The 18,305-nt window shown below is 40.6% G+C and overlaps 1 protein-coding gene across 2 annotated transcripts in view; it reads right to left on the bottom strand.

Annotated features, from left to right (window-relative positions):
* PTN (pleiotrophin) overlaps window positions 1-18,305 on the bottom strand; it is a 77,373-nt gene that overhangs the window by 48,606 nt on the left and 10,462 nt on the right. Inside the window, exon 1 of one of the 2 annotated variants that reach the window (XM_027897207.1) lies at window positions 4,222-4,240. The exons of the other annotated variant lie outside the window; for it this stretch is intronic. The gene's annotated coding sequence lies outside the window, so the exon portion shown is untranslated. Of the gene's footprint in view, window positions 1-4,221; window positions 4,241-18,305 lie in introns of those variants that run through there. 2 annotated transcript variants of the gene reach the window in all.

Genomic DNA, 18,305 nt, shown 5'->3' with positions numbered 1-18,305 from the left:
ATTACTGCAGACATTTGTAGGAGACAAAGAGCCACGGGGCCCTTGCTTCACCCACATGCAGGGTCTATGATACAGCCAACCCAAGGGAATGAGCTCATCCAAACAGCACACAAAAGACAGAACTGTGACTCTCTACTACTAAGAGGTTCCTAAGGGGGAAAAAAATAAAAGTAAAAAATAAGGCTCTACATTCACAGATATTGCATATATATGTTTTGAGAGAAAGTTTTTAAAAACTGACAGAGATGGCACAAAAACTGAACATAGAAACAATTAGTCCCAACTCTGTCACTCAAGGAAAAGACTCTGCAACCTTTCAGGGTAGAGGACTGTGTCACAGATGGCAAAGGCCTAAAACAGATGGTAGAAGAAAGGACTTGGAAGAAGATGATGATCAGGAATGTAATGGGCCAGGAGACACAGGGACAAGCAGGCTGTGAATTGAGGAGGAAGGCTAATACAGAAAAATATCTGAATATGAAACTCAGCCCAGCCAACTGGGCTGAGGACACAGGAACTGAGGCAGTAGCTCACCTGGGAGCACTAGAGACAGGACTATTTTGTGTCCTGACATTTTTAGAAACTCAGGGAAGAAAATGGAGAAAAATAAATACTTTGAAAGATTCTTTTCTGAAGCAAAGGTGATGACAGCTTAATTATGCTGGAATTTTCTAGGGTCTAGATTTTAAACAAAAGGCATCCTGTAAGATTTCAAAGGATGGAAACATAAAACTTAATAGCTTTTACTACTAAACCCTACAGAATTTAACTGAAAACAGTTACAGGTAGATGTTAGATTTCAACCACTAGGAGATCAGAGTAATTTGATGCCCTCTCATATAAACATTTACATAAGTCAAAGGCTGTCAGGGATTTGATGATGGAAGTTCTACGTCACAAGAGTGGGATTTCCAACACCTATTTCTAGATTTATGATCTAGGCCACCGTATTTCCTCCACCCTGCCATAGGATAGACTTGTAATCAGCTTTCTGCCAGAAGAAGTTTGGATGATTAAGGTAACTGCCTCACAAGGTTCAAGGATTACATCTTCCTCTTTACTGACCCAGAAATAACCTAAAAAAAAAAAAAAAAAAAAAAGCACAACCCTCAGTGAAAAAACCTGCAGACTGGGTACAGGAAGGAGAAAAACTATCCCAGGACTTCAAACCATTCCAGTGCCCAGTTAACAGCAGCCCATTCTCAGGATACTCCTACCAGTTTTCCTAGCAGCAATTCATTCACGTGGGTTTCAGGAAAGCTGTATTTAAACACTTCATGTGATCAGGACTTCTTCACAGCACCCAGACTGCACAAAACATCCAACTATTCCTCTGCATATATAGAGATTTGGACTTTCCTCTGAAGCAAAGACAATTCTGATTTAGATGGCTTCCCAACAAAGTTAACCCCTGGCTACTTTTTCTTCCCTGCCACATGACCAAAGAAGACATATAGGATGCCTAGAAAGCACTGTAGTCTTAAGTGTTACTTTGGTGTAGAACACAGCATAGGACTAATTTACCCTCAACTCCAGGCTGTCTTACAGAGCAACTGAATCTCTTTGAAGGAATAAGAACATCCTTCCTTCAGACACAAAACTTCATCAGGACATCGGTCTCTGCACGTGACTGAGACAATGCCTGAAATGGCAGTATTTCTGTCCTTAGTTCCTACAAGTAACAGGCTAGTTTAGTACCTCTTGTCCCTTTCTCTTTTAACATAACTCATAGTGCATGCCCTTCTCCTCACCTCTATTAACATACACAGCTATTCTGTAACATACAAACTGACCAGCAGAAAGACAGGAATGAAGTAGAGGCCTGAACAAGACAATTGCCCAATAATCACAGCACTAGTCTGTATAGAAATCACAGAATGGTTGAGGTTGAAAGGGACCTCTGGGATTCATCTTGTCCAATCCCCCTGCTCATGCAGGACCACCTTGAGCCAGTTGTGCAGGACCACGTCCAGATGTCTTTTGTTATCTCCAAAGATGTAGACTTTCACACCTCCCTGGGCAACCTGTGCCAGTGCTCAGTCAGGAAGAACCCCACAGACCTTATTTAGACTTGACATCACAAGCAAGCCTGGCTTTTTGCAAGGGCTAGACACTCAGTGATTAGTCAAATCCCCTTATTGTGGTGTGGAGTTTTGCTTCTCCGAGTCCGGGAGCACCCACAACTCTGTGTAGCCTCTGTGCTACTGTGTGCAGGTTTTACAGTCAACATTCAACTAGTAAGGGAGGCAAAACTCCTGGGTTCGTCATGGCTGTTCTTCAGCAAGATACATCTCTAAATGGAAGGCATAATTATTACAGCTTACAAAATGCTGTATTTCTGCATTTTAATGCTCAAAATATCTTGACAGAGGAAATGAAACTGCTTGTGCTTTACCCAATCAATCCTATTACAGCCTCTGCAAGACAGTGTACTCTCACTCCTCAGGTAACACACAGATTAACTCTCACTCCTCAGGTAACACACAGATTAACGAGGTCAGCTTCCTGATAACTCTTAGCACTAGCTTTTTAAGGCAAGAGCCAACATTATCAAGTGGGTTTGCTACAGAGAGGGGAAGAACGTAAATACGACAATGAAAAGAAATGTAATAAGAGTAAGCAAAGCAAAAGCCTTGAGGGTGAAACTATGAGAATGTCACACAAAGGGAAGAGTGTGTGGAAAAGTAGGATAAAGAATAGAGGAACGGATAAATCAAGTCTCTGGATCAAATCAAATCTCTATGCTTCCTCTCCACTGCCTAACTTCTTGTTTATTTTGTTTCAGGTGAGTGGAAGAGAGGAATAACAGAACTGAAAGTCCTGCTGGAGCAGATTTGTTTCAAACAAGCATCTCACCAACAAAAGCAGATTAGAAAAGGAAACACACCTCTTAAAAGGAAAAAAGAGAATGGTCCTGGTTTGCTGGTCATTATACTTGATACAAGTGCTGCTCTAGGGGCAGTTCCCAGTACCCTTTCTTTGAGATAATGCTGCTTCAAACAGCATCCTGCAGATAGAGGGAGATCTCCCATCAAATGCCATCATTACAAACATGTCAGCAGCTCCCCTCCTATTTGTGTGCTGCCAAACAGTGTGCTAAAGTAGGCCAATATCTTCCTTATTAACAAAGAAACTCTCCACTCTCAGTCCCTGCACTGCTTCCTTCTACCTCTCATGTAAAAAGACCCACGATTCCTTTATTCTCCATTCACTTTGTCTCTGCCCTATTTCTGAGGTCCCTTCGGCCCGAGTTTGCATACCTCTGAACCAGCAGTTCTATTACAGTTTTGATCCTTTCCCAGGCTGGTTTAGTTGCCTTTATTAGCTGCAGCATGTCTCCAAAGTTAGAGCTCTTTCTCTCAGCAGTCTCTCCCTTAGCTTGGAATAATACATATTACAGCTGATTCTCTGCCTAATTAGAGGACTTTTAACATCTCTAGAGTTACATTTGACTGAGAGAAGTCTTGTTCATTCAGTAATATGAGTCTCTGTTCCTCCTTTGCTTGTCAGTTTAGGGCATTTCTGGCAACTCAAACTATTCCTTCCCTATCTTCTCCAGCTGCAAAGCCCCAAAGAAGCAAACAAACTAACAAAAAAAGTGCACATGAATGTGCAACTTTGCTAATAACTAATAACTTTTATTAGCATATTATTCCTCACTTTTAACTTCTGTAGTCACTATATACAGCATCAATTCTTACTTTTACTCCATCACAAAGGTGCAGAATTTGTGCAAATTGGTCTGAAAAATCCATTGTTCCTTTTACTTTGAGTTCCTCCTTATTGTTTTTTAAACAAGTGAAGAAATGACAAAGAATAAAAACCAATATATTATGTTACTAGGTGAATTACTGGCTACTGCTGTTTCATATACCACACATCAGTGAATAAAATACCATGAAAATACACAATCTGACAATAAAGGATTAATTATTTTACAATATTCTGGATTTTTTTATGTAAGAATGTATAATAATATAAAAATACAACTGCAAAACACAGGCAAGAGTCACAGTTTACTTTCAATAAAAAAACCTTACGGCCTCTAGCAATAAAAGATACACTTTTCTAACCAAATAAAACCCCAGAATCTTCCTCCACCTAGAACAGGTTAAGCTATTTGTTACAGGGCCACAGGGAAGCACAGGGATGCTAGTGAATGGCAAAATGACAGAGGAACCATAATTGTAAGAAAAATCTTGCTAAGAAATGTCAAGAACCCTGAGTGAGAAGGAACGGAGTCTTTCCAAACATCCCAACCTGATCTGATTGCTGAAGGCTTCATATCATATATGATTAAGAGAGACTTTTATAAATCTTGGTTGCTGGGCACACAGCACAGTTTTTGATGGCGGCATGCTTGGGACTGGCAAGAACAATATTTTTCAGTCTGGGATCTAGGCAGATTTAGCAACCTTACATACATAATGTTGTGGCAAGGTTTAAAAGCAAGCTCCACAGGGAGTTTAATTTTCATTTCATACAGAAAACACGAGATCAAGGATGATAAATTTTATACACTATGAAATTAGCAGGCTTTCCTGCTAACTCACATTAGGTTCAGGTCATCCTAAAAGAACTGGATAACCTTGGAGACGGAGGGATAACAAGCCCTGAAACTCAATAGTATCAGAAGTAAGATCTCACACTTAGAAGCTAACAGAAAACCACGTGCTCATCAGGTCAAGCAAGTGAAAAGGGTGACTCTCAACACAGACCCCAATTACCACTATGATCAGACCTCTATTTAAAGAGGGGATGTGAATTCAGAATATAACATGTAAGGCACGAGGTCCTAGTGTCTTCTTCCAATTCCTCCCCCACGTAATCAACTTTCAGAGAAAAAACACCTGCAAATGTCAAAAGTCAGCAGGTTTTATTTTGGGTTTGGGGTTTTGTTGTTTGCTTTTTGTCTTTAATATAGGAATTGGTATGTTTCCAAAATTAATGTTTTTAAAACACCTAAAGTTTGGAAACAGCTTGATACACTTTGCTCTACTTCATATGCTGTCTTCTGGGACACAGACTTTCACTCCATAACTATTTGTACGATGCCAAGGAAACATCCCTCATCTTTGTTGGCTGAGTCCTACTGGCACCTCTGTGAAAGGAATTGAAAAATAACCTAATGAAATGACGATGGAGCTGGGATACTTATCTATAGTCAATTTCCCCCTCCCATTTCTCAGAGGAGAAGGGTTGTTTACTTAATCAGAAGATTACATTTGTTGATCAAAGGATAAAGGGAATCCTCTCTACCTCACACGCCCCATCCACATGCAGATTTCAGAGCATGGCCTCACTGTATAGCAACACAAATGAACTAACCCTATATTAAGTCACCAGATGTAATCCTGACAGCAGCTCCAAGCTCTTGAGTTCCTCCTCCTCCTCTGATCTCTCTCTTTCTCTGGCCTCCCTTTCCCTTTGCTTTGATGACTTTGACAGCCAAGTTCTTGGAGAGTTACTCCAGGTTACAACGTGTCACCTTTAATGGAATTCAAAGCTTTAATTCAGAAAGTGGCCACTCTTGACCTCTGGCCCTGCTGCCACCCACTCTGCCACCCCCCTCCTTTCTCCATTGCCATGGAAATGAATAGCTGAGCGAAAAAATGGGAGCAGGCAAACTCTAAAGCTTTTCACAGAGCCCCCAAAAGAAAGATGAATGAAACTCATTCATCACTGAGCAAGGGACCCAGAGAGCAAGCCAGAGGCAGAGCAAGCAAGGGAGAGAGACAGACTGAGATAGAAAAGGTTACCTCATGCAGGAAGTTATGTGATTTGAAAAAGAAAAGCACAGGAGGTGTGAGGGAACATAGTTCACTTGCAAAAGCTGCAGATTCCACCAAGAAGGTTGCTTATTTGGGGAGTAGGGGTGGTTTCCTCAGCCACTGAGATAAAATTTCTTGTCAGACTACCAAGAGAACATAGAAACTTCAGGAGAGAAGGAAGAAATGCCTGAAAAGAAATTTCAGTGAAAGTCGGAAGGATGGATAACTTATTGAAAGAAAAAAACATAATTAGAAACAAAACTGTGTTTGTAGTGTTGAAATTCCCTTCACCAAATTTCCTATTTTGGAGGCATTTTTCTCTCAATGCATACACCTGCCTTTCCTCCCCATCACCTCTGCATCACATGGCTTGATTTGTCTTGATACCTGATATCAACCAAATACCAAGGCATTTTTTAGCACTAGGGATTAAAGCACTTAAGAGACAATGGCTTGTTCACGCAGACATAACACCAGTTTTCTGGTGTGTTCCCCTAATTTCCCCATTTCTTGCAATTTAACTACAACTGCAAAGAGCTCTTTTTCAGATTATCTGAAACAGATGCACATAAAATTGTAATAACTAAAAAAAAAAGCTAAATGACACCATGTATCCCAACATCAGATGAAGGAAAATGTGCTACTGCACACTGTCCCGCAGAGACGAGGGAGCCTGCTGATGCTGGTGACAGAAAAAAAGGAGAAGGGCAGAAAAGAAAGTCTGAAATGCAGGAGCTCCAAAGAGATTATGTGCCTGCGCCACTTGAAAAAGAGATAAGCAGGACAGAAGGAAGGCAAGAAGCAGGGACAAGTGATTCCCTAAACCCAGAATATTTTGCAAAGGTATTAGATGAGAGTGTCATAGATTATACAAGGATATTTATATAATTGATGACTTTCCAGAATAACCAGTCAAAATTCATCTCAAGCATGCCAAAAATCAGGCAGATGCCAGCAGGGCCCTTGGGGGTTGGTATGGGAGAAAAGCTGTAAAGGGTAAATCTCACTAAGAGGCAAATTCTTGCCTAAGACTGCGTTCTAGCCTTATCCTGACAGAGAAATGATAATGCAGTTCTCCTTTTCACTGAAGACCAGTCTAAAGCTTACCCATTAAATATGACTCAGAAAAGAGCCTACCTAGGGATTAAGTGATAACTCCAGGAGATAGTTGCCCCTTGCAGAGTGATTACCATTCTGAACCGTGAGATTCTTTTTCCTCCTTCCAAAAGCTAATCAGGCATGATTCTCTTTCATTCCTCCAATCCCTTTGCCACAATCTCATTCCTCTTTCTAGTATTCTAGTGAAAAGGTATCACCCAAGAGGCAGGAATCATTAAACATTTGTTCTTTGTTAATTCAGTGAACTAGATGCCAAGCCAAGCTTCCTGGGAGTGGCACTAGCACCTCTGCTGACCAGTGAGCTCAGACCCAGAGCTCACACTTAAGCTTCATCTTTTGTTAATCTATGTTTCCCTCCATGGTGGCTCAAACACTAGCTCTGGCCTGAGCTACCCTGAGGATTCCTCTGGGAGGGAAATTCAGGCACACAAGCAGAAACATTCACGTCAGTATATGGACTGTATAGAGCCTGTCAGTCACAGTAAGAGAGACCCAGTATATTCACAAAGCCTTTTGAAAAAAAAAAAAAAAAAAAAAGAAAAATGGAATTGGCAACTTGTATACAAATTAACTGAAACTAAAGCTGACATTCTCCATTGCTCCTAAATCTCTCTTTCACAGTTATCAAAAATGGAAATAGGCAGAGATGCTACTCCTTTTCACCTGCAGAATGCCTACTACTGAAATGGGGGTTTTACCTTGTTGCTCCTTCCCTGTCATTGGGGAATCAATCCCTCCAAACACCCAAAGGCTTGCTAAGACCACAGGTATCACCTTTTAAATCTAGGGAAGCATATTTCACTGCAGAAGGATGCCAGCACTGAAGGCACGAAGCAGAATCACTGCTACCTCTCTGTGTGTTGTCCTTCATAAGAAGCCGTTCTGCTAATGTGGAAAAGCCAGCAGGTTCATAGAATGAGAATAGAAAGGAGAGCACTGCAACACAGCAGGGAGGAAAAGGAAAGGCACTGAAAAACCCTACAGTGATGCTCCTCATATCCTCAACACCTTGTCTTATCCTCCCCTCGCCTCTGACCTGCAGACCTCTTCTTCTCTCCCACCTCCATGGACCTGGAGCTTTGCCTCTTCAAAGCTGGCTTGCAAAATAGAAAGAGATCACTAAGGAAAGGTTTTGCTAGTTATAGAAAAATTACTGTTTATCCAGGGAATGACAGAAATTAATAGGATGATGCTATACCACACAGGCAGAGCAACCACACAGCTGTGGTACAATAAAAGTTGTGTTAGTGTTAAGAACAGGTAAAAGCAATATTTTAGTGAGGAGTTATCCTCTAAATGGTACTCTCTCGTGGCCTCAGGCTAAGGCCTTGGATTGTCTTGAATGAAGATGTTTCTGATTGATCCATGTTTAATTCCCGCTGTAGGTCAGTTCAGGTCAGCTCTGTGCTGCACTTCTGTTTTACATAAACAGACAGATTTTGGTAGCAATAAATTGTGCCACAAATGGCTCCACAGAGGTGGGAAGCCTCATTTGGTCTTCAAAGAAACTTCCTACAGTAAATTTAAAAACTTTAGTGTGCCAAACATGAAGGACACCTGCATGTCATTAAGCACTTAATGCTGAGCAGACAGCTTTCTGGGTCACCATCTGTTCAGCAAGAGCACCAGCTCCTGGCTGCTGTTCCCCAATTCAGTGTGCTCTAGGGTTGAACTCTCAGCCTTGGCAGCTCCCAGTCACCCAAAAGGTAGCATGGATGGATCTTCTGTGTCAGCAACACAAATCAAAAAATAGTGTCCCAAGAAAGAACAATTCAACCAGGCAGAGTTCAGTAAAGTCTGTTTAAGGATTAGGAGCTAATCAGAATAGCTCACAATGTATATGCCTCTGTTTGTGGTATCTACTGCTGCCCTTCTAATCTCATCAAGCTGCCTGCTTATCTGTTGCTATCTGCTCTGGTAACATCATCTGTGCTGTTTAAACTAAGTTGTCTCTTGTGCTCAGAAGTTTGCTGTCTAGGTAACTACTCACAGAAAACTGTTCAAAATTAAGATGCCCTGGCCTAAATAACAGAACTAGTTGAAAACACTTCCTGTAGAAATAGGAGAAGCTACCTGGATAAAGCTAGAGAATAGATATTGGCTGTAGAAATCTGGAATTACTTTCCCTGTGCTCCACAGAAGCTAGGTTGACCCAATCCTGGCAATTCTATACAAATGTTTCAGCCTAGAGCTTCAGCCTTTTGAAGTTGAATCACCAGATGGTTCCACAACATCAACACAATCATCAAAATAAGCAACATTAATCACAGAGACAAATCAAAAGGTAATGGGTCCTAATGGTCACTGGGGAAGAATGATCTTTGTGTAAAACAAAGCAGGGGAAAGAGAGAACAGAGGCTGCTATAAGACTGGGGAATTGACACAGTCTATAACCAGTTTCCACATCATAGGCTTACAACTTCTGCTTTTTGCCCCCTGTCCTCTCCACTCAAGTTGTATCACACATGAAAACTCAATTTAAGGAAATGTACATTGTGGCACAGTTCCATATTGTCAGAGAGAGAAGCAAACAAGTTTTTCCCATTTGGGAAGATCCTGTTTGATATTTGATGTTTCAGAATCTTCTTAAATAAAGCCAGCAATTTATTATAACCATAGCCAGTGCTCAAATTGAACTAGAGTTCAAAAGTGCTAAGCTTCATTCTTCTTAATGAGGGGAAAATCAGCATTTTTCTTGATTCTGGAAACTGAACTGGCTTATCCACACAACTACAAAAGCATAAAGGTGCTCGCATGAGCAAAGGAAGCCTATAAAGCTGACATCTTCCTCCACCCCATGCAAACACAGTTTACCTATCTCAAAAATGCATGCTTTTCTTCATTCAGAGTCACTTTTCTAAGAGGTTTTATACAGGTGAAACATGAAAACCATGAGATAATGCTTAGATGAAGACCTTTTGTGCTAGAGGATCTGGGTTTCTGGAATAAGGGCTCTGTCCTGCCTGTCTGCTATCAAGAAAAATATTTCCTGATTGGAAAGGAAAGCACACACTTTTAGCTAGCATTCCACAAAGGCAAGGTCAGCAGGAGAAAAAGCAGATAGAGAAAGAAAACAGACAAAAGAACATCAGCAAAAAACACCATATGCCTAGAAAGAATAGGTTAAGCTACTCTGTACTTTGATAGTAAAATGACCTCCCAGCAGGTACCTTTTAATTTCTATAATACATGTTTCTCCATTCACTTTGTTTTTCACACGATGTTTGACTCTATTCAAGTAGGTTTGCAGGAGCTGAGTTACAATTTCATACGATAAAGAGCAACACAAGAGGTGTGACTTGCAACGTTACAGTCCTTGTAGGAAGCAAATTGGCACCTAAACCGCAGTATATGCATATTACAGTTAAAAAGGGAACTCAATGACTTGTTAAAGCAGGATACATTTACTATCTTTTAAAACACAGGCTTCTGCTTCACTGACCTGCCCATATTTCACCTCTGAAAACCTGAGAAAAACTCTTCTGTCAAGACAAAATGGATGTCTTTATGCAAGAGCCCCAAGCTAGTTCCTCGTTCCAATCTTCTTGTATCCACAGCTCCACATTTGCCATTTACACTCTGTAAGATGAGGGATTCACTACCTACTATGAAAGCTTTTGTGAAATTATCATCCAGCCTCCCACCATCAACACTGTAAAATAGTAAATTAGTTTGTAATTGAATTTTTCTTATCATGGCTTTTCCCGGTGAGTTATAGAGGCCTTCAGTACTTGCTGTTTTTCTTCCCTAGAAGATATTTATAATGTGGTTATCTGTTCTTCTTGAGTTTGTCAGGCAGACTAAGCTCTTTAAGCCACAGAGCAAACTTTCTCCAGACATTAGTTTGTTGGAGAGTTTTTCCATTTCTCTTTTTAATTTTTTCACATTTTGAAAATGTTGGTATGAACAGAGGATGCCTTATCCTGTTATCTCTGTCATCACCATCATTGCCCTAGTCTAGACCTCTCATGCATATGCCTATGGTTTTAGGCATTTTTCCACAGCACTACATTCAAAGCTCATCTGCCAATGTGACCCCCTAAAATCCTTTTTAATCACTGCTTTCCAGCTATTTCCCACCATATATTTTGTTCATATATGGAGAGATAGAAAGGACTAAAACATGCTGTGCTAAGCTACCTGCATCATTATTTTCCGCACTGAAACACGACAGGGAAAATGTCACCCAAGCCTAAGACACAGACACAGGAAGGAACAGGTGGAAAGAGGCTCCCTGCTTTTTCCTGACATCTTTCCCTGTTTCCAGAAAGGTAGAGAGAGGTCCTCAGCAGCCTCAGGCTGTTAATAACTATGCCAGTTCAGTTAGTAATGAATTTTGCAATATTTAACATTTTCCTTAAAGAATAAAGTCCAATTCTTCATAAATTTTTAAAAGAAAAAAGGATTAAAATGTGTTTTCAGTCTTCAGCTTTAAAAAAAAGACTTGAAAGTACGATCATTGGGTTACATTAAAATAATAAAAACTTATGTGGAAGGCCAGAACAAAGAATCCCATCGTTGTTTTGGGTTTTCCTCATTTAGTGATTTTTAGGCCAATATCCTGACAGGAAAGGGGGAGGAGTGGGGCTGTCAGTACCGTATTCAATGAGTATAATTACACTGAATTAGTGCTAAGGGGTTTAGAGAGAGGAAAAAATACTATTCCACAGAGTTAATATAAAGTGGGCTTTCATGTACATACAAACCCGTAAGGAGCAAGCTACTGCCTGCTGAGACCTATTTGAGAGCCAAGGGATTGATCGGACTCAGCCAGCCCTTGCTTAAGAGAAAAGCTGCAGTTGTGAATTACTGTAAAGCAGTATTCACATGATTGATGGGTTTACCCCCACCACCACATTTGTTTCAAAGATGCATTTTGTCTTCTGTGGTGACGGTGTGAATTAACCCCGCTCACAATGGCTGACTGGATTTTGCAAGACCGATCCAAGGGGTCTAGGAGTCCGATGGAGCTTTTATCTTATGCAGCCGTGTGACTGGGAAAAGGGGAAAGAGATGCTATTTAACACCCAGGCTACTAAGGATCACCATAACACTGACCTCCTCAAAGATTCTGCAAACTCTCTGCCATCAGACCAGCCAGCTCCTGCCTGAGGAAGAGTCTTTGAAGGAGCTCTGCCTCTGATCTCCCTTGCAATCTGATTCTACACCCACTTATCCTTACATCCAAGGGACCATTATGTATATTTATTTCGTCTCTTGCCTTTTTAACCCAATATGATGTCAGCAATAGATTTTTTCCTCCTTTTTACCAAAGAGGAGCAAGAGAAAGCCTGGACTGTGTATGCAGTAAAAGATCCAAAGGCTCCAGATAATTTGTGAGGGGATTTCTCCACAAGGCTCAGGTACTGTAAGTTAAAAGTAGTTAGAATAGAAGAGAGATCAGAAAGAAAAATCAGAAAAAGGCCCAGATTATGACCAGCTTTTAAAAATATCCTGAAATCTTTTGAACTGACACTACTACACAAAAAGGCAGAATTCCATGGAAGTCCAGTCACACAGCTGCTTAGGAATGGGCCACAGCACCTCAGGAACCACTTCTTCAGCCAGGAATAAATCTGTGTCAGTTTCAAACTGCTCTGTGCTCCTCCCAGTTCCCAGGAACGTACTACATACATGAATAAGATTTTGTTTTCCTTTATGCGGTAAATACATTGCTTAAAAGGGAGGAAAGAAACCCCAAACAAACAAATAACAGAGCATTAAATACTATTAGCTACACCAAGCTGGCTGCAGGCAAGTGAAATATAACCTTCCCACACACAACTCTGCAAAAGCCTTTCACACTGCGTCATTTCATTTCTGTTGCCCTGGTCTTCCATGTATCTTAATCTACAGCACCTCCTCTGTATTCACAGTCGTGTTCTGACCAAAAGGAGGGAAAAAAAAGATGCATTGCCACTGCAGGTACTGTTGGTGTCATTGAACTCACACCACCATACTGCTAGCATTTCTTAATTGCTACCTGCAACATCTACTGGACCCCACAGTGTAGGAGCCCTTTATCCCAGCCCCACCAGCCATCCCAAGCCTGGCCCTGGGAAAATGATCTAAGAGCATGACAGTGCAGCTGCACTTCCAATGAATGTTAGGCCGGGGAGCTTCTCGGTATGTCCTGCCTAGGTTTGTCATGGCACATCAAAGAAGTTCTCTGTCCTCAGGTGACAATTCTCTTTGATCCTTTCTTGGACACCATCTTCCTCTGCCTTGATAGCTATGGCATATGTTGCAGGAATCAATAAGTCAAACACTACAAGAGGTCTCTGCCTCTTTAGGAGCCTTCCTACCTCCAAACCAACCCAGCCTCCAAAGAGGCAGATGCTGAAGTAGCACCAAATGGGGTCAAGCACATTTCAGCCACTACACTTAATTTTCACGTGGAAATTCATGGGCCAAAATATGTCATAACTGAAAGCACACAGTAACTAGGTTAGTCCCTATGCAAAGTTGTTAGCAACCCATACAGACCACAAGAAGAGCTCAGCTATCCTGGTGTGACTGGGTTAACAGATAACACTCAGACATTCTTGTCAGCATATAGAAACTGCTGTCAGACCTCCTCCTGCTATCATACAACATTTCCAAATTTTATGCGTGTGCATCTTATTAACCCCAAAGGACAATGTGTTTCATTTCTCTGTGAAAAATTCTCTCAGTCACAGAGAAACTGTCCAATTTGTCTGGATCATTTTGAGTTTTACTACCTTGTGACCTCTGCTGCTGCGATTTGCAAGGTGTACACGCATGCTTTCTGCTCCACCACACAAATAGGGTGGAAGGAGAATGCGATCAATTGCAGGTTACACTGGGACCTCCCAAAGCTGCTGGCAGCCTGCAAACCGCTCATATGGGAAAGCACACCGTAAGACAACATCATGAATCCCAAGTGAGCCGGGGGAACACCAAGGCAGCAGAGTACACCTGCACTATTGGTGTGCTAACATGACATTGCTGTGTTGACAGAGCCGTCAAACCCCATAGACCCACCGTACCATGGTGAAGGCTCACTCCAGTCCCGGGGGGCTGGAAGTCTTTGTTTCTACCTGTCATATGACAAAAACATTTCCACTGAGCTCTGATCAGCACATTCAGTTAATCTCTTCCCTCCCCCCCCCCCAAATCCTCTCCCTGTGCAGTTCAGTCCAGTGGCAATAGCAGCTGGATGTGAAACATGGGTGTGCTATTAAGAAAGGTCAAGTTACTTCATTTCCAAAGCCTGTGCACAGTGGAGCGTCATTCAAACTGGGCACGTTTTTCTTCAAATTCCATCTAAACAATGATTGACTTTAAATAAAAGCTACTTATTGTCACACCTTCATTTGCCACACTCAGAGGCACGTTAGACAAGTGTTCTAAAAGCACCATCATTAGAAGCAGGAGGTCATCTGCAAGCCCAGTTGGCTTCTGTTGCTCCTGGTGCCATGTGCATCACAGCAAAACCTGTAACACACCTATTGACTCACATGATGACAAGGAACACCAAGTCCTTGTGCCCATGCACAGCACCCTACATAAAAGCCAGTTGAGCTCCTCAGGATTAGGAATGAGCTCTTTCTTAAGTCCAGCCCAATCCATTTAACAGGCTTATACGGAAATACTGAGAGACAGAGCTGACAAGTGACAATGCATCTAACTTGCACACACTAGTTTGCTAAGAAGGAAAAACGTGTTGGCTCTGCCTAGCTCCAGTTCATAGTTGCCTCTTTCCTCTCCATATACTCCTTTACAGATGTTTTTCTCTAAATATATGAATTTAAAATAGCTTGAGTGACCTTTGTGATTACTAATCACTACCATAAATCTTGTTCCACTAGCAAAAAGTAAAAAAAACCAACTGTTAAAGACAAGCCTATTTTATTCTTCCTGATCAAATAGCCTTCCCTTCCTGCTCTTGGCATATGTTTGCATAAGTTGATTTGCTTCTGCTAAAAAGATGCTGGCATGCATCAAAATAGAAAAAAAATAAAAATGCACAGAGATGCCTTGAGACTGCTTGTGACATCAGCTAGTGATAACACACTGCTGTCCCCTGTCTCCCTCGCTCCATCTGTGCACAGAGATGCAACCTGGGGAAGGGAATGCTCCTGACCTTCTGCTGAGCAGCAAGCACAGCAGTACACATCCAGACTCAGCCCTCCCCACACCACCAAGCATGCAGGATCCATCCAAAAGCGAAGGATGGAACAAAAGATTCCTCCCATTCAAAAAACAAAGAGTTGCTTTGGGATTCATTACTTAAAAGGTAATAACCTTAAAGTACCTGTAACCTCAACTTACTAAGTCTCGATTTTCCGCAATAAGAATCATGAAGGGGGAGGGGAGAATAAACATCAATTTCTGCTAATAATATAAATAATTCTAGAAGTTAAATGAAAGATATTTTAGAAGTTTAATTGCTGCTATGAGAAGTTAATATTAAAATCGTTCTCTGTGAGATACATGGAGACTAAGTTAACACAAAGTTAGAAAAATTGAACACAGTCCAACTTAAGGGAAAATGGGTAACTTGCACAGGATATTCCAACACTCACAACACATTTGTTTTCAAATAGCAGTCCATTTACCACAGCTGAAAAGAATCAGGCCGACAGAGTAGATATGTATGGGTGCAATCAGCACACATTTCTAGCATCACAAACAACTTCCTGGAGCACAGTTTGCCCATATGTTAATCAAACCAAAAAAACCAAACAAACAAAAAACCAAACAAAAAAAAATTTCTTCACCCAATAACAGCACAAAAATTTTTGAATTATACAGTCTATCTAAATCATAATGAGCCTATATACAATTATTTTTACATATCTATTTAGTTACTTCGGTAGACTTCAGATACTTCAGATCAGGTCTTTAGCTAATGCTTAGAGAGGATTCTTCTAAAAGGCAAAAATATACAGTCTCAAGCTGTGCTTGCACATACCAACTAAGGAAGAAGACGTCAGAAGTACAAATCTGATTTTCAGGTTTTCCTTGCAGGGAGGTACAATAGGGGAGAGTTTCCAACTACAAATTCTGAACTCCAATCTTGAGGATGATAATATGCAAGCCTCCAATTCAGAACAGAGGAGATCAACGTGAAACACTTGGTGACCAAATGATGACGGCATTACCATTTTCTAAAAAGGTGAAAATGTGCTAATTTTTATAAACAATTTCTTGCCCATGTAACCAATTCACATGGTGGCAGTTGGCTTGAAGATTGCTTTCCTTCCAAAAAGCGTGCCAGGAATGAGCACAGACATTCTGACAGAGTGCCAAAGTGCAGTCACTGATGGTACTCCTGGTCACTCAGAAAAAAAAAAAAAAAAAAAAGAAAAAAAAAATTACTTCTCAAATGTAGTTTAAGAATTTATTCACTCACGGATTATCTGTAAGAGAAAGAAAATGGAATGCAGCCCAAGTGAAACTAATCGGAGAGAACAACTTTGGCAGGTGAGATGTAAGATGGAAATTAAGAGGTCCAAGAGCAAGGCTGAAGAACAAGGAAGCAAATACATAGTGACAAGTAATAAGGCATTCCTTAAGCACACAGATAACTGGAACTCCAGAAGAGCCAGTGGGTCCTGCAGACTACCCTGAATACAAAGCCAGTGAGGGCAGAAAAAGAGATTGCACAGAAGTTAAGTGGCTCCTCTGCTTCAGTCTTTGCTTCGAAACAGAGATGAGAGATGCGTGCTCCAGGGTTGTAGCAGTAAAGAACTTGAGGCAGAACTGCCAGACAGAGTTAGGGAAAATAAAATAAAGCAAATTAAAAAAGAAACTATGTGAGAAATTCAATTGCACTAAACTGCATTTCCAGAGCTGAGAGAAATCAGTTAAAAGCAAGTGTAAACCAGCGAGGCTGAAATAGGAGCCCCACAAACTAGAGTCTAAAAAAAGTAGATTTTTTCAAAATGATAAATCATGCTTCACTAATCTACAAAAGGACTTTAAAAACATAACCTGGCTATTTTTCGCTAAATGTAAATTGTTCAGATTTTCAAAGGCTGAAATAGTTAGGAGAGCTTTCTCTTCTCAGGATAAGAGGTAAGATCCTGTCTCTCTTTCAATATTAGCCAAAAGCAGAGAATCCCAGGGTAAGAATAATAATCAGTTCTTTGTACAAAAGGGGGATGCTTTAGCACCCAAAGTACAGCCTAGGATCAATGTTGTGGTATGCATTTATGAAGCATCTGAAAGAAAGATTTAAAAGCAAGGCATTAAGACGTGCTGCTAATATATAATATGGTATGAGTCAACAGTATGGAGGTCCTTGTCCTCACAAATAGCCAGGCAACTAGACAACACAAATATCAAATAAAATTGAAGTCTAATTGAAGTCTAATGGAGCAAATATATATATATCTGTTTCTATATGTATATTCAGTGTAATTCAATGACCACTGAATGAACTTTTAGACATCAAAAAAGTTCTGGAGACAGAAGTTATCACATCCCTGTGCTTAATGAAAAGAGTCACTTCAGAGTAGACAAAACTTTAGAACAGCACTTCTAACATTTTAAAATGTAATCTGAAAAAAATGTTTGATTATGGAAATGATAACATAATTATAGAATGCTGAGGTAAAGTTCAACTAAATGTGCTTGCTAAAATAAGGACATGAATTGTGAACACATTTAGAAATAAAGAACCGAAACATTGTGGTGATTTAGAACAAGCATGGGGCTGGAAAAGGCCACTGAAAATGAGAAATATGAGAGAATGTGTAATATTTATGAAAGGTGACCTACTGCACTATTTAAATAGAAGAGAGATTAAAGCAAAGAGAAGCTGAGGTTATGAAAATAAGGACATAGACACATGAATTCAAAATTAAGATTAAGGAAACCTCTGCTATTCAGAGTAGTGAAAATACATTCTTCAAAACCAAAACAGCTTGGGTGTGGTTCATCTGCTAAGGGGAACATTCCTTTAAAGGTCTATTCACATTTAAAGCTGAGGAAGATGAACACGATTTGCAAAGAGTTCTAAGGAGTCCACTTAAGCCTGGTTTTACAAAACCTGACCCATGCTCTGCCACACACTGTCATATTTTGTACAAGTGGACTGCTACTCGCTACTCACAGAGCGTGGTCCATGTCTTGGAAAAACCTAGGCTGAATTCACAGACTGATACAGCTTCTGCTACAGAAACATTAGCAGCCTTTGATGGTTTAGCTTTGCAAGGCAGCAAAACTGGGACCATGCAGGGATCTGAGCAAGGAAACCAGAGTTCACCTGGGATCAGCAGCTGGAGCTTGGAAGTTCTGCTACTCCAAAAAGTATTTAGGTCTAGAATATTTTTTTAAAAAACCTGGAGGAATAGAAGATACATATAAATGAGATTTAAGAAATATCCCTCTCATTTCATACAAATCACACTTTGCATCAGGCAGTGAAAAGTACATTTATTCTAT

This window comes from Empidonax traillii, unplaced genomic scaffold, assembly GCF_003031625.1.
Source record: "Empidonax traillii isolate 1590-97213 ecotype Southwest subspecies unplaced genomic scaffold, ASM303162v1 scaffold533:size792476, whole genome shotgun sequence".
NCBI classification, from domain to species: Eukaryota; Metazoa; Chordata; class Aves; order Passeriformes; family Tyrannidae; genus Empidonax; species Empidonax traillii.
The sequence above is the reverse complement of the archived record's forward strand: the minus strand, read 5'-3'. Positions and strand labels throughout refer to the sequence as shown.